Source organism: Canis lupus, chromosome 18 (genome assembly GCF_003254725.2).
Source record: "Canis lupus dingo isolate Sandy chromosome 18, ASM325472v2, whole genome shotgun sequence".
Taxonomy (NCBI): Eukaryota; Metazoa; Chordata; class Mammalia; order Carnivora; family Canidae; genus Canis; species Canis lupus.
Genome location: NC_064260.1, coordinates 31,715,853 through 31,730,792, shown reverse-complemented (window position 1 = coordinate 31,730,792; position 14,940 = coordinate 31,715,853). Strand labels below are relative to the sequence as shown.

Below are 14,940 nucleotides of genomic sequence, written 5' to 3'. Positions count from 1 at the left end.
TGGGGCAGAGATGGGCAAACATTTTCAGTCAAGGGCCAAATGGCAAGCGTTTCAGGCTCTGTCCCTGCAGGTGCAAAAGCATCTAGAGACACTCTGTAAACAAATAGGCCTGGCTGTGTTTCAATAAAACTTTATTTATAAAAGCAGGCGGTGGGCCACATTAGTCTGCAGGTCATGGTTCTTTGCCCGTAGACTTTTGGAAAAGTTTTGACTTGGTTTAAAGAGGTTTGAGGTGACCACGAGCTCCAGACAAATCAGCAGTGTCTGGAGACCTGGCGCAGTCTGAGATGATGAGAGCGGAGGCGTGAGTGTGTGACACCTGACGGAGGCCGTCCCCATGTGCTTCGTACCCACTGTGCGCATGCAGGGCTCTCTTTTGAGTTTGGGGGTGCTGGGCTGTAAGGCGGTGGGGGCGAACTAGCTGATCACCGAGACAGCACCAGGGAAGGGGAAGGACGTGGGGGTTCGGGCAGGGGGAGCGTGGCTAGCCCGGAGAAGTGAGAAGTGAGCCCAAGCTCCGGGCGCTGCCGGGACCACTGTGACCCATCGTCTCTTGCCAAGCAGAGGACGGTCCGGCCGCCAGGAGTATGGGATGACAGCAGGCTAGACGTCCCTTCTGTGGCCCCCGAACCCGCTGGCCTCCCCAGGACTCGGGACACAGCCACTGCGGGGGTTCGGCGCCTGGGCTTTGGGGTGGACAGACCTGGGCTTGCACGGACCTTGCCACCTCAGAGCCCAGCCACCTTGGGAAAGTTCCTGAACTTCTCGATGCCTCCACTTTTCCTACGTAAAAGGAAGTTCATAATAATAATAGTAATAGTACCGCCTGTTTCGTAGAGTTCCCATGAGAACCAGGTGAGTCCCTACGCTGGATTTTCCAGGGTGCCTGGCTCGGCACATGGGCGACTGTGACCGCTCATGGTTTGTCGTCATGGTCATGACTAGTCGTTACTGTGACAACCGGCCGATTATGCTTTCGGCTTCCCCCTGAAGCTGTGTGCGACAGGCCTGCCCCCCTGACCCTTCCAGCTCTTCAGCTCATGGTCCTCTTTGACCACGTTGAGCTGAGAGTGGCCTGGCTGCACAGCTTTCTCTGGGTCTCCCTTTTCCCAACTATAAGATTTTTGTCGTATCTGTTGTGCCAGGTGAGGCACGGAGGATGCCGGGGTGTGCACCTGGAGAGCACAACGCAGGGTACGGGTGCAAGGTGACACGATGCTCAAAGCCTGGGATCTTTCTGCACGCCCAGGGCTTGCTCTTCTGATCACTTGGGTATCTCCGCCACCGCTGTCCTGGTGCCCATTTGGGCTGCTGATGCTCGGACGTGCTGCCTCGTGTCGCACGTGCGTCGTGTCCCGTGTGTGTGTCACAGCCACAGCTGGGAGCGAGGTCTCAGAGCTGGAATCTGTCCTGGGCCTCGTAAGTGATACCTATTGATAAGAGGGGTTCAGGGGAGTAAGTATGCCCCTTCAGGGACTCAGTGCCCCCCAAGCACCTGAAGAGGCCGACTCCTCTCTCAGGGCTCAGCAGAGGATCAGCACACAGGAGGTGCAAGGTCACCGGGGAGGAAAATCCTTTTGTGCCGCTGTCTGATGAATTGGAGATTTCAAAAATTGTTATTTCCAAAAGCATCTGAGTTACAGCTAAAAGACACGCATGTGCACGCGCACACACACACACAGACACGCTGAGTTTGCACTTGGCCCCTTCGGGCATCTGTTTTCCAAACAGGCAGAGAGCTCACCTGGAACTGACCCAGGGCGCTGAGGGAGGGGAAGCGGGAGGCCCCAGAAGGGTCCAGGTTTCCTGCGGGGAAATCCAGGAACTGAGTGTCCCCACTTCCTTCTGGTCAATTGTTCACGGGAAGGAAGGTGAGGGGCCTTCTGTTCTTTCTCCGGAATCCCGTGATGCCCACTCTCTGAGCAAGCAGGCATAACCACCACCCCGCGGCTCTCCGCACCTTCCCCTCCCTGGGGACTGCGGGGACGGCGGGCGGGGGGGGTGCCCCCTTCTTCATGGCTGCCTTGATGGCAAGGACGGGAAGGTTTAGCTTGTCACTTTTCTAAAGAACTCTTCATCTTCTGACCCCTACCAGGGCTAAGGCCTCGGGCAGTGGTCCAGATGGAACTGGGCTCCCTCTTCCCTCCAATAACTGGAAAAAAAATGATAATACCCTGAGACCTGCCCGTCCCCATAGAGGACTCAGCAAAGGAGGGAGACCAGCACCGTCTCGGACCTCCCGCCCTCTGCATTTCTCCATCCCCCACCCCCGGTTCCCTCCTCACTGATGCTGGGGCGACTTTCAGCTCTCAGGCCACTGAGCCCCCAGGGGCAAGAGGGTATAAGAGAGTATATTTAGTTCTCTCTCACTCTTACGTCCCATATTCCTCTGGGCTAACCGAATCACATCACAGAGCAAGCACACTCACGTGCAATACTAGTAAAGTAGTGAAAAGCACAACTCTTCCCGTCCCGGTTGGGCCTCCTACCAGCTGGGTGGCATTAAGCAAGTCGCTTAACTTCTCTGTGCCTCGGTGTCCTCACTTGTGAAATGGAGATAACGAATAGTACCAATGGGATCGTTGTGGGGGTTACACGATCTGATGCTTGGAAGGAGCTCGGAACGGTGCCTGGTGCGTAGTAAACGCCAGATGATGTTACGAGGAAACTGCCCACGCATCTAGGAGGGCTCTGACCTTGACCTAGTCAGGCTCTGTGTTGCTGGGGCCTGTGCCGGCCCTCACCCTGAGGGGCAACTGCTTTCATCTCCTTCCCCTGGGGGCTCCCTGGGCCCCTCTGATGCGTGTATGGCCCAAGTTGCAAGGGAAAAGAGGATTGTTATTACTTAATCACGGAGAACACTTTTCCGCTCCCTTTATTTCTGCTTCCTCGGTCTGGTCTGAGCCAGAGAACCTTCTGTACCTAAGGGCTCATCACCATGTTCTTCTAAACAAAAGATCAGTCCACTCCTCCCCAGTGTCCCACCACCTGGGACAACAGGGACTATCCCTAAATGTGCCCATCATGCAGCAGTGGTAGTTGTTTAATAACACTTTTGCCTATGGAAGGGGAGGGAAAACTTTTCTTCCAACCTCTTAGGTTCCTACAGGCGGGACTGTGAATTAAGCTGACAAATGACAGTGACAGGAGAAGAGCACACACAATGTTACTCAGTGTTGATATTTTTACATGGCGTGGGCCGCTTCATAGAAAAGAGATGAAAAATCTCCAAGAAGCGGTTTGATTAGGGGGCTTTGGGGCCATTTTAACAAAGGCTGATGATAAATTGCAAAAATGTAATTAGATGAGGGAAAGGGCTTTGGGCTTCTGGGGGTGGCAAAGGGTGGGAGTGGGATTAGGAAATATATATGGCAATGCAAGATAAGGAATATTTATAGTTGAGGGTTCATCTCAGTGTCATCTCAGGTAATAAGGATGTTCTTTCTCCCTGGCACCAGGAGGGCATCTTTCGGAGGGGAAATTCGTGCTCTGCTTTTAGGCAGAAGGGGTACTAGAGTGTGAATGAAGAAGAGGCGCTTCTGCCGGCTGTGGGGAAATTTCCATGAAGAAGGATTCTGAAGCATCTACTGAACCTCCAGAGCGGGGGAGAGCTAGAAGAGGGGAGACAACATGCCTCGGGTCACCTATTAGGGGCTGCTGGGAACCCAGGTCCAGCTCCTGATTTTGAGGATTCCCCCCCCCCCAGAGAAAGGGAAGTCGATCAGGAGCGCCTTCCTGTGGTCTGGGAGGCGACAGTGAGGGCCTGGGTAGAGGAAGGGTGTGTGGGGGTGCAGGGAGTGCTGAGGGGGGCAGAGCCACGAGGGGGCGATTACGAGAGAATCTTACAAGTGAACGTGAAGCTTGGCTTGAGATTGCATGTGAATCGGGGGGTAGGTTTACAAAAGAAGATCGACTTTCAGAATTTATTAACACTAGAGGATTTTAGAGCCAGAAGGGCTCCTCCGCCCACACCCTGCACGCACAGACGCACGTTATGCTGATGAAAAGTTGGACCCAACAATGTGCTCTGGCAGCAAATCATGCAAATTCTAGGGCTAGTTGTCAGACCTCTGGACCCTCAAGCCAGAGCCCCAATTTTTCCCCTGTTCCTTCCATTCAAATGAGAGGCCAATGCCAACCCAGGCTTTCAGAACTTGGGACTAAGTACACAGTAGGGCTTTATGCATTCCTGGCCCATCCCGGCCACCAGGACACCAGTTTTAGGAAGACAAACCCTTACATCAGGCTTCCCGACCTCAACACTATTGACATTTTTTTAAAAATATTTTATTAATTTATTTGAGAGAGAGAGAGAGAGCACAAGGCACGAAGGCTGGGGGGCAGAGGGAGAGGGAGAAGCAGACTGCCCGCTGAGCAGGGAGCCCAAAGCAGGCGTTGGATCCCAGGGTCCTGGGATCATGACTGGAGCCAAAGGCCGACACTTGACCACCTGAGCCACCTAGGCGCCCACACTGACATCTCGAGCCTGATATTCCTTGTTGTGGGTGCCTGTCCCGTGGATTGCATGGAGGACCTTGCCATTCGATGCCACTGGCATCTTCACCCCTTCTCCCCACCCCCAGTCGCGAGAATTAAAAATGTTTCTAGACGTTTCTGAATGTTTCTGGCAACAAGGGAGTGAGGGTACAAAACCGATCCTGCTTGAGAACCAGTGCCTTCCATCCACGTGCTTAGGTGAGTTCTAGCCCTGCACGGGCCCAAACCCACAGAATCATAAAAGCTGAAGCCCTTAGATCATTCACTGGGAATGGAATGGTTCATATTTTCCCTAATAATCTTTACAGAGGTGTTTTGTTGATTCATTCCACAAATAAACGTGTTGCTTATGTACTGTGTGCTGGGAGCTGCGGGAATCTTTAGAGAGACTGGGGTGCCTGAGGTGGCTTTAAGGAGTTTTTAGGCAAGATCAGCAATGCTGTGAAAATAAACACTCACCTCTAGGACGGAAAGAGTCGCACAGGGAGTGGGAGGAGGGAGAGAAGCCAGGGAAGGCACGGAAAGTCAAGGAGAACATTCTGCTGCACAAACCGACCTAGAAGGGACGCCCGGGGGGCTCAGGGGTTGAGCATCTGCCTTCAGCCCAGGGCGTGATCCCCGGGTCCTGGGATGGAGTCCCACATGGGGCTCCCCGCATGGAGCCTGCTTCTCCCTCTGCCTGTGTCTCTGCCTCTCTCTGTGTCTCTCATGAATGAATAAATAAAATCTAAAAGAAAAAAAAATCAACCAAAAACTGAGCCCCTGAGAGCTTGGCTTTGAAGTCAGATGCACCTGCACCTGAACTTCAGCTTAGTGTGACTTGGGCAAATTATTTTCTTAACCTCAGTTTCCTTATCTGTAAAATGGAGATAATAACAATACTCCGCTTATGGTTGTTTTGAAGATTCAGTAAGATAATGCATGTAAAGCTCTTAGCACGGAGCTCGGGGCCTGGTAAGCACCCAGGATGGTGCTGTAGAAGCTGCTCTAATCATTGTTCAGCCTATGCTGTTTTATAATTAAGAACAAAGTTGCGCTCTATGTAAAAGCACACCCACCACCACCAAGGAGAGGAGTAAGTCACTGGGGGCAGTTATTTTAGCTTCAGCCACCTGTTGTCCCTTGTTTCTGGCTTCTGGGTCATATGTGTGCTTGGTTAGGAGGTGCCCTAGGGATGTTATTACTAAATCCCTCATGTCCCATATGCACACAAGCAGTGAGATGGTTGAATGTGCTACTTAAGAGAGAGATCTGCTCATAACGGGAATGCGAGCAAAGGTCACTGTTTTAAAAGTTGGAAGTGAGAAAATGCAAAATTCTGCACGTGCATTTGAAGGAAAGTGTTGGAAAAGTGGGGACGATGATACACGTGAGGTGCTTAGAAACAACCTTGACATCGGTAAGCCCTTGGGAAATATCTTCGTGCACCATCAGCACCGTCATCATTATCGTTATACAGAACAAGGAGGGAAATATTATACACGAAAGATTTTTGAGCTTATGTGCGCTGCACTTCCCAGCCAGAGACAAGGAAAAGCAAAGAGCAGATTGGAGGAAATCCCAACTATATGGCTCCAGCCGAGCATCAGCCTTGGAAGACGTGTGGAAATGTAGGAGCTGCCTGGGGATCAGAGAAGGCAAGGGCTTACTTAGCTGGTGTGAGGTGCAAAGTGCTGCTTGGAGGTGTTTATGGCAAGCCATGGCTGTCCCGTGAATTTAACATCCATTTGAATTTGTTCTTCATTGAAATGAATCTTGGGGGGATCCCCGGGTGGCTCAGCAGTTGAGCGTCTGCCTTGGGCTCAGGGCGTGATTCTGGGGTCCCAGGATCGAGTCCCACATCAGGCTCCCTGCATGGAGCCTGCTTCTCCCTCTGCCTGTGTCTCTGCCTCTCTCTCTCTCTCTCTCTGTGTGTGTCTCATGAGTCAATAAATAAAATCTTTAAAAAAAAAAAAAGAAATGAATCTTGGGTGATTGGAGTCTGGACCCCATAGGTCTTGAGATGCTTAGGGAGACCATCTGGGGGAGGAAGTGTCATTCACCTCAACAGACTTTTCAAGTTGATCTATTTTAAGGAAATATGCCCAAGAGAGGGATATATGAGAGCTGCGAAGAGGAACACGAACTTCGAGCATCAACCAGCCCTCCCATCCGGCGGCTATGTGAGTGGGTATTGCAAACGTAAACTCTCAGTCACCTTAGATTTACGAGTTTTGCATCAACCATTCACTTTCGTTGAGCACGAACTGTGTGCCTTCTGTGTTCTCGGTGTATTTCGTGGACTTTCACCGAAACCCTACGAGCAAGGTACCGCTGCGTTCCCATTTAATGGATATGGAAGCCGAGGTACAGTTTGCATAACAGATCCGGGCAGTCTTGCAAGCGAGAGGTGAGCCAGGCAGTCGGGCTCCAAAGCCCATGCCTTTAACTACTGGACTTACAAGCGGCCTTTCCACCCCTGACCTATCTTTACATCTAAAACCTTCCATATTATCATGACGATCCTTATTAGGGAAGCACGGTCATTGACAGTAAGGAAAAAGCCATTTGATTTAGAAGCAAGCCCATCAGTGACCCTCGAGCGGGTGGTTTCTCCAAAGCGCTGGGATGGCAGCCAGACTGCAAAGGCTTGCGGGGTCCAGGGAGGTGAGAAAAGGGAGGCGTCCGTGTCTATATCACTTCCAGGACTTCGGTGGCAAGACAAGAAAGAAATCGAATTACAGCTACCAGGAGCAGCCTGCCGTGGGAAGGCCTGTATTTTCTTCTCCCCAAGGTGATGAGCACACATTATAAAGAAGGAAAAGGTGCTGGTGGAGGGGAAGAGGGAGGAAAGATGTTTCGAATAAACATCTGGAAGGGATGGTGCTTGGGCACAAGAGGAGGGTTTGAAGTCCAGCTGGATTCGGGAGAGATGTTTTGGGCTTTACTTGCTAACGATCCCCTGCTGAATCTGTGGTTTTTGGTTTGTTTGTTCATTTGCTTGTTTTGTTTAAGATTTTATTTATTTATCCATGAGATACACAGAAGAGGCAGAGACACAGGCAGAGGGAGAAGCAGGCTCCATGCGGGGAGCCCAATGCGGAACTCGATCCCGGGACCCCGGGGTCTCGTCCTGAGCTGAAGGCAGACGCTCAACCACTGAGCCACCCATGAGCCCCTAAATCAGTGGGTAAGCGTCCAGTAATCTGGACTCGCCCCGTCCTGAAAGCTCACATCCTCCTGGTGTGGATGGTCCATCATCTAATCATTCCGAGAAGTGGGTAGATGTGCCAGAGCTGCCGCTACGTAGCTGTATATTCTTGGACAAGTGAGCCACTTCTTGTCTCTGAGCCTCAATTTCCCCATTTGTAAAGTGGCAGAGTGGAACTACAGATCCCGGGTCCTCGCACCTGCAGAAATTCATATTTCTAACATGAATAGAAAAATGTCCTGCTGTTTTAGCTTAGAGATTAATTCTCTTATCATGTGATTTCTGTTTGAGCTGGAGAGCAGCCGTGGTCACTTCTCTCGGTGCCGGGAAGAGAAGGAATTTGACCAGGACAGTAAATGGATCTGCGTTATATTTATCAATGTGTATAATGTTCATTAAATGGATTAATTTGGGGACACCTGGGTGGCTCAGCGGTTGAGCTACTGAGGTCCCGGTTGACCCACCAGGGGTCCCGGGATCGAGTCCCACATCGGGCTCCCGGTGCATGGAGCCTGCTTCTCCCTCTGCCTGTGTCTCTGCCTCTCTCTCTCTCTGTATCTCTCATGGATAAATAAATAAAATCTTAAAAATAAATAAATAAAGTGGATTAATTTGTTACCAGGATTCTAAGGGCATCGTCCTAAATACTCTAGAAAAGTATGTCCTTGGGGCACATGGGGGGCTCAGTAGGTTGAGCATTGGACTCTCCATGTCAGCTCTGGTCTTGATCTCATGAGTTCAAGCCCTATGTTGGGCTCCCTGCTGGGTGTGGAGCCCACTTAAAAACAACAATGACTAACAATGTGTGTCCTTTATTAGCCGTATGCACATGCGAGCCTCAAGAACATCATGCCACATGGGTAGCTCGTTGCTCGTTGCTGGAGAGCCTTCTCCGTCATCTGCCCGCACTAGTCCGCACGTCGGTACTGGGATCGCGGATCTCCCTATGAGCCTAGCTGTCAGGAAGGAGGACCAGAGGGTGCGTTTGTGTGACCAGCGTCTGCTGTTAACAGCATTTCATAAGTAGACTTCGCCCTAGGCACGACAGCTAGAACTCAGTAGCTGCACAGAGTACCTACTATGTGTCAGGCGCCAAACAGGAAAATGAGGACTGAAACATTATCAGTTTTGCCGATCAAAGCCTGTAACCACAATAAAAGCACAAAACAGGAAACCAAGACAAGTATCTATCTAGGGTGCAGCCATTCGGAACACAAGGGGTGCAGTGCATCAGCTAGAGGGGCATGTGGGCGTCTGTGTGCACGCGCGTGTGGTCAGTTGGAATAAGAGGCTGAACAGGGTGGAAGGTTCTGCAGCAGGCGCCCGGGGGAGCACCTGCACAATGACGCCTGTCTCTCATTATGCTATTGCTCAAGGACACGTATACCCAGTGCTTCAGCAGCTTAGACAACACACGTACCCTCCCACCTCTATAGCCCCTCTGGGTACACGGTGGCCCTAAGCCAGCCCTTTGAATCGAGGTGCAGGTGATATATATGGTCGCGGTTCTCAAAGTGTGGTCTGGGGACCTTCGGGGTGCCCTCAGAACCTGTGCCGTCACGACAGGCCCCAGGCTCAGAAGGGCCCCACGCTCGGCGTAACGCTCTGCTGTGGCTGCCTTGAGGTTCCTGACAGCTTTCGGACAAGGGGCCCCACATTTTCGGTAGCACTGCAAATTGCACTGCAAATTTCGGTCTTAGTTGCCCAAAACCCTTAGATGTTCGAGAACCCTCTCATGAGGTTCATGGGCGCAAAACTATTCTGATCCTGATACATCGATGACACCGTGCAATGTGTCACCGTGCAACTTGCCTTTTCTTTTCCCATTCTCACTCGAGAACACAGCAGAGTTTTCCAGCAGCTTCGTGACCTGGTTATTACCAAGGACCAGAGGCAGGAGGAGGTATGAGAACGCGATGATTTTCTCTCACGCCGGGCGCTAAGGAGATTGGCAGAAATGAGAGACGATGCTCCTCTTCTCACTGCTTATGGTTTGCTCTTGGATAATAGAGTCAGTTTTCATAAAAACGTTATTCGTGTTAACAAGCAATGGGTAAGTCCCCGTCCGAGCCCGAAGGAGAAGCAGGCGCCCTGGTGTCCAGGGCCGGGAGAAGGTGGCTGTCCCAGCTCAGGACGACGGCGGGTTCACCCTTTCTCTGCCTTTTGTTCTATTTGCACCCTTCACGGGATGGGGCGAAGCCCACCCACACTGGTGAGGAGGATCCCCACTACCGGGTGCACCAACTCAGATGCTGATCTCTTCCAGAACACGCTCACGGACACACCCAGAGACGTGTTACCAGCGGTCCAGGTACCCCTTAGCCCAGCCGGCTTGACACGCAGAATTAACCATCACACCTGTTCATTTGCGTAGGTTGATCTACGTCCAGTAAAAAAAAAATGAGGCCGAGACGCCTTCTGTCCCTCACCCTCCACCTTCTGCAGAAGTTCCCAAAGTGTCATCCGACACACATCACTTGCTTTGCTTTGTTTTTCTCCTTTGTGCATGTCGCAGGCGGGTGGATTCCGCGTCACCTCTCGCCGTCGGAGTGTCCCAACGTGGAATGGCTGCAGGTTCAGGAGGCGGGGAACATCTCTTCCCTTGAAGGGTCCGGGCGGGGAAGCCAGCTGCTGACCTCTGGAGGGGCTGCGGCCCCGTTCTTGGGGGTGCTGGGGAGGGTCTGGCACGAGGCCGAGAGCTGGGTGCAGGGACCTCTGAGGTCCCTTGCACTCCCGGAATGTCAGTTGAGAGGCTCCTTTGCCACCAAGTCCAAACTCACAGGTTGGGGTGATAATGAATTGGTCTGTATCTCAAAAGGAAAGAGAGGGAGAGAGGGAGAGAGAGAGAGACAGAGGGAGAGAGAGGACATGCCGTTAGCGTCAAAGCAGTGGCGCCGTCACTGGAGGCTCCAGTCTTGCTTACGAGACCGGGTACCAGCTGGAGCCCGAGGAGGACTTTCTCCCAGGGCGTGTGCGCCAAGGAGAACGATGGGGAGTGGGGTCGGGCGGAGAGGGAATGGGAATCGCGTGTTCCCATTTAGGACTCTGACTCACTGAGATCGACCTTTTTCCTAAGTTGCTGAGGTCCCCCTTCCCTTTTGTGGGGACTCTTTCCTTCTCTTTCCTTCGCTTTTAGCATCAACGTCCCAACAGGTTCCCTCCCGCCCACTTGTCTTTAGAAAATCCATCTTCTAAACAAATGCTGAGGTGCCTGGCTGTTCACGGGGGAATGCATTACCCTCGGAGAGAAACAAGGAGACTCTGCAAACTACCTTTCCCCGGAGGGACCCATCTCCTAAGCACACACCACAGGGCTGTGCGGGGCTGGGTGAGCTGCCCGGACATCTGGGCCAGGGAACCTTCTCCTGGTATTTCGCAGGCCAAGCCTGTTGTTTCGAAGGGGTGGTTGGTGATGCCCGTCTCCCCCTTCCTCCCTGCCTCTGTCGTTCCTTCTGTATTCCCACTTTCCCGTGACATCTCAGGAGTTGCCTAGGTCCGGGGATTTGGACCTAAATAGGTGGTGGCCGTGGTGGCCGCCGTGAGCCGAGGCGGGGAGCGCATCACAGTGACCTGCTGCGGCAAGGCTGGGGCGCAGCCGCTGAGAAGCGGGGAAGGGGCCTGGGATGCCAGGGAAGGCTGAGCCCTCGCCCTGGCTGGTGGAGGGGACGCGGGGGCTTCTCAGGGGGAGCAGGGCAGCCAGGCGCTCGGGCCCAGGGGGGCAAGCCAGGTGACTGGGCTCACAGCGCCGAGACCCGGTGCGTCCGTGGCCTGCACCCTGACCTGCACGTGGTGCTGCCTCTTCCCAGGTGGCCAGCAGCCCAGGGTGACCCGGCCCAGGTCAGGTGGCAGAGGCCGTGTCCAGGCTTCGCAGAGCACCCCTTAGTTGGAGGGGGGAGCCGGGAAGGCGGGCAGCCGTTTGCAGCCCAGAGAAAAGGAGGGCCCACCGCCCAGAGTGCTGTTGACTCTCTAGTGTCCCCCCCACGCTCCGTGCTCGGGGAGCGCCCGTCCTGCACCTGGATGGCTCAGTGTCCGGGGCACTGAGGGTGGCTCTGTCACTTGCCCTGAGGCTGTGCGTGCAGCTCCTTCCTTCCTCTGAAGACCTTCCGCCCCTGCCAACAAATACCCTGACTCGTCTTTTCTTTCCTCCTGTCCTGCTCCCTCCATCCCAGGCTCCCGGGGGGCATCAGCAGGCCCGAGGCAGGTGTCCTGCTGCGGGGAGTACGGGCCCCGCTGCTAGACCAGCCGGATTGGCAGGACTCGGTCCATCCGGGTCCCTTTACCTGCCCGACTCAGCTGACAGCTTAGTCTTCCAGGACGCGTGGCTCAGGAGGATGCCCCAACCCACCCCCGGAATGCGAAGAAACAATCAGCTATTAATTTCCAAGGAACAGGAACCCCTTCAGCCAGGAAATCTAAATTGAACAGGGATTAAGTCATGCAAGCTCCGGGCCCCGTTTAACTTCCAGCACGATTCTGTGTTCCCGTGTGCGCCCATTGTCCCCCTGGTTAGCAGGAGGGTGTTTCGTTGTAAACGGGGTGCCCTCCTGCTCCCGGCGGCTGGCACGCTGGTGGGTAAGCCTGGGGATGAGGGAGCCTGAAGGTCTGGCTTTGGACCTCATCTCTGTCACCTGCTGTGTGGGCAAGTGTCCTAGGCACTACGCCTCCGTGTCCTCATCAACCAAGTGGGAATAATAATAATACCAGCCTCGTGCAGCCATTTCATGGTAGTATGAGAATTAGATGAGTTGGTACTCGTGAGGTGCCCAGAACTACCTTTCAGGGTGAAAGTCATGACATAAATATATTTAATCATCTGGCTTCAGGCAGTGCTTGCCAAGCTCTTTTCTTTCCTTCGGAATATCTGTCATTGGACGGAGGGAACTGATTTAGGAAAGGAGGCTAAGAGCTGGGATTTGAGGGTTAAACTGGCTCAGTTCAGGTCGTCATTCCACCACTTAATTATGGGTTGTCACCTTGTCTCTCTGCTCTTCAGTTTCCTCATCTGTAAAGGGGGTGTTATAATTGCACCAATTTCTTGGGATGGTCAATGGGGGAGAGGTTGTATCAAGATCCTTACGTAGTGGGACGCCTGCGGGGCTCGGTGGTCAAGCATCTGCTTCTGGCCCAGGGCCTGATCCTGGAGACCTGGGATCCAGTCCCACGTTGGGCTCCCTGCATGGAGCCTGCTTTTCCCTCTGCCTGTGACTCTGCCTCTCTCTCTCGGTGTCTCTCATGAATAAATAAATATTAAAAAAAAAAAAAAAAAGAGAGAGAGAAGATCTTCATGTAGTGCCTGGCACCTAGTCAGTGCTCAACACATTTGAGCTGCTGTTATCAGGCAGTCCAAAAGAAGCGCCCTATAAATGCACCGATTTCCATTGCCTGAGCTACAGTGATGCCAAAGCTAACATCCTGGCAAGTGTGGCCAGAGCATCAAGCTTGGCTCCTTGCGGCTGGTGGTGTGTTAACAAAAGTGTGGCAGCTTGGCGAGGCGTAGAAGAGCTCAGCCACTGTGCGTTGGAGCCCTGGCTCTCCTGCTTGCAAGACGTGTGACGCTGGGTAAGTTAACATCTACAAACCTCAAGTTGTTTCCTTCCTCCCTCCCTCCCTTCCGTTAATAAATATTTATTGAGTGTCTCCTCAGCAGAGGCACAGTGCTAGGTTCTGGGTGTTCCCCAGATGGACGGGTCAGCGGTGCATCAGCGGTGCATCAGCCTGGAGGGAGGAAATGAGTGCCTGGCTGCTGAGTGCCTCACTGGGGGCCCAGTGTGTCTGCAGCAAATGCGGCCGCTCGTGCTAATTTACCATCAGATGTTTTTAGTTCCCATCTATCTCTGGTCTCATCATCCTTTTTCACGAAGAAGGTGACTGCTTCATGTTCTTTTCTCTGGCCCCGAGGAGGTGCTTAGACAGGGCAGGGGAATGATCGTTCAAGGTTACTTGTTTTGTTCCTGCGGTGGAAAGTTGAAGCAGGGATATATATATTTTTTTTCACCTGTAAGTTTAGGATACTATCACTAGATTAGTCATCCAAGAAATTAAAAGTCAGAAAGCAGAGTCTACTGAGGAGACTCAATTAAGATCTCGCCTTGATCTTATTTAATCCCGGGGCCTCTTCAAAGCAAAGTTGACTGGCATGCAGTTGTGTCTAGGACAGCAGCTCCCACTCACGTTCTTTGGAACACCATATCCTCAAACTGTTGATAGTATTCCATGAAAAGAAACTAAATTGTTGAGCTCCTTTCCTACAAACCACCTCCAGGTTCTTGATATACTGATGCATATTATGCTATTATACGTAGTACTTCCCAAAATTACTTGGCTAGGCAACCTTTCTCCAGTGACTGTAGCTTTGTCTCATGGTATCGCCCTTCTTTGGAGAACAGTCTAAGAGAGGCCCATCTGCAAGATCTAGGCTAGGCTTCATTGATGGGAATCATGCTGAAATACCCAAACTCTAGTGAATGCATATCGTGCCGAGGAGGAGAAATAGAAGAGACGGTGAGTAATGGGGTGTTCTCTGCTCCCATCAGGCCAGAACTGTCCCACCTGATGCTAGAGAATGAACAGAGAATTCTTTGTGAAGGGCAACCATCCGCTTGCTGGCTTGGCTCCCCTTGACTGAAGGAGACATTCAAGCGTGGCTGGGTGCTGTTGTCCTAGGGGCCAGGGCATCTTTGCTCTCTGCAACTGCTGAATCCTCCTTATTTCCCACATCCAGCACAAAACCTCCCTGCAGTTGGTAGTTTGGATGAGAATATTTATCTTCCCCAAATAGCTACGCAACTTCCTCTCCCTCCGTTGGGAGGTCAAGTTGACTAAGGGAAGGGAAGTGCTTACAATGGGAAATAAAACCTTGGGGTTTTTTTGTTCTGTTTTGTTTTGCTTTGTTTTGTTTTGTTTTGTTTTACTTCTGACAAGTGTGTGAGCTGAGAAAGAACTAAACCATCCATGTGAGTCTGGATTTCTTCATCTGTTAAGTGGGAGTAATCATAGCATCCATGTCATCGCATTGTCTGAGGAGTGAGATACTGGGTTCTAAGCGCCTGGCACCGTTCAGCACATTCTACGTCTGCCGTTAATATTGATGTCAGTTGTAATTGTTGTTATTATTGATTCCACATTTGTGGAGAGAGAGAAACAGAGAAGGAGAAGAAGGAGAAGAAGAAGGAGAAGAAGGAGGAGAAGAAGGAGAAGAAGAAGAAGAAGAAGAAGAAGAAGAAGAAGAAGAAGAAGAAGAAGAAGAAGAAGAA

At 52.1% G+C, this 14,940-nt stretch overlaps 1 protein-coding gene across 3 annotated transcripts in view; it reads left to right on the top strand.

Annotated features, from left to right (window-relative positions):
• Window positions 1-14,940, top strand: part of PRR5L (proline rich 5 like) — a 142,474-nt gene that overhangs the window by 44,770 nt on the left and 82,764 nt on the right. The gene's annotated exons all lie outside the window — the stretch shown is intronic.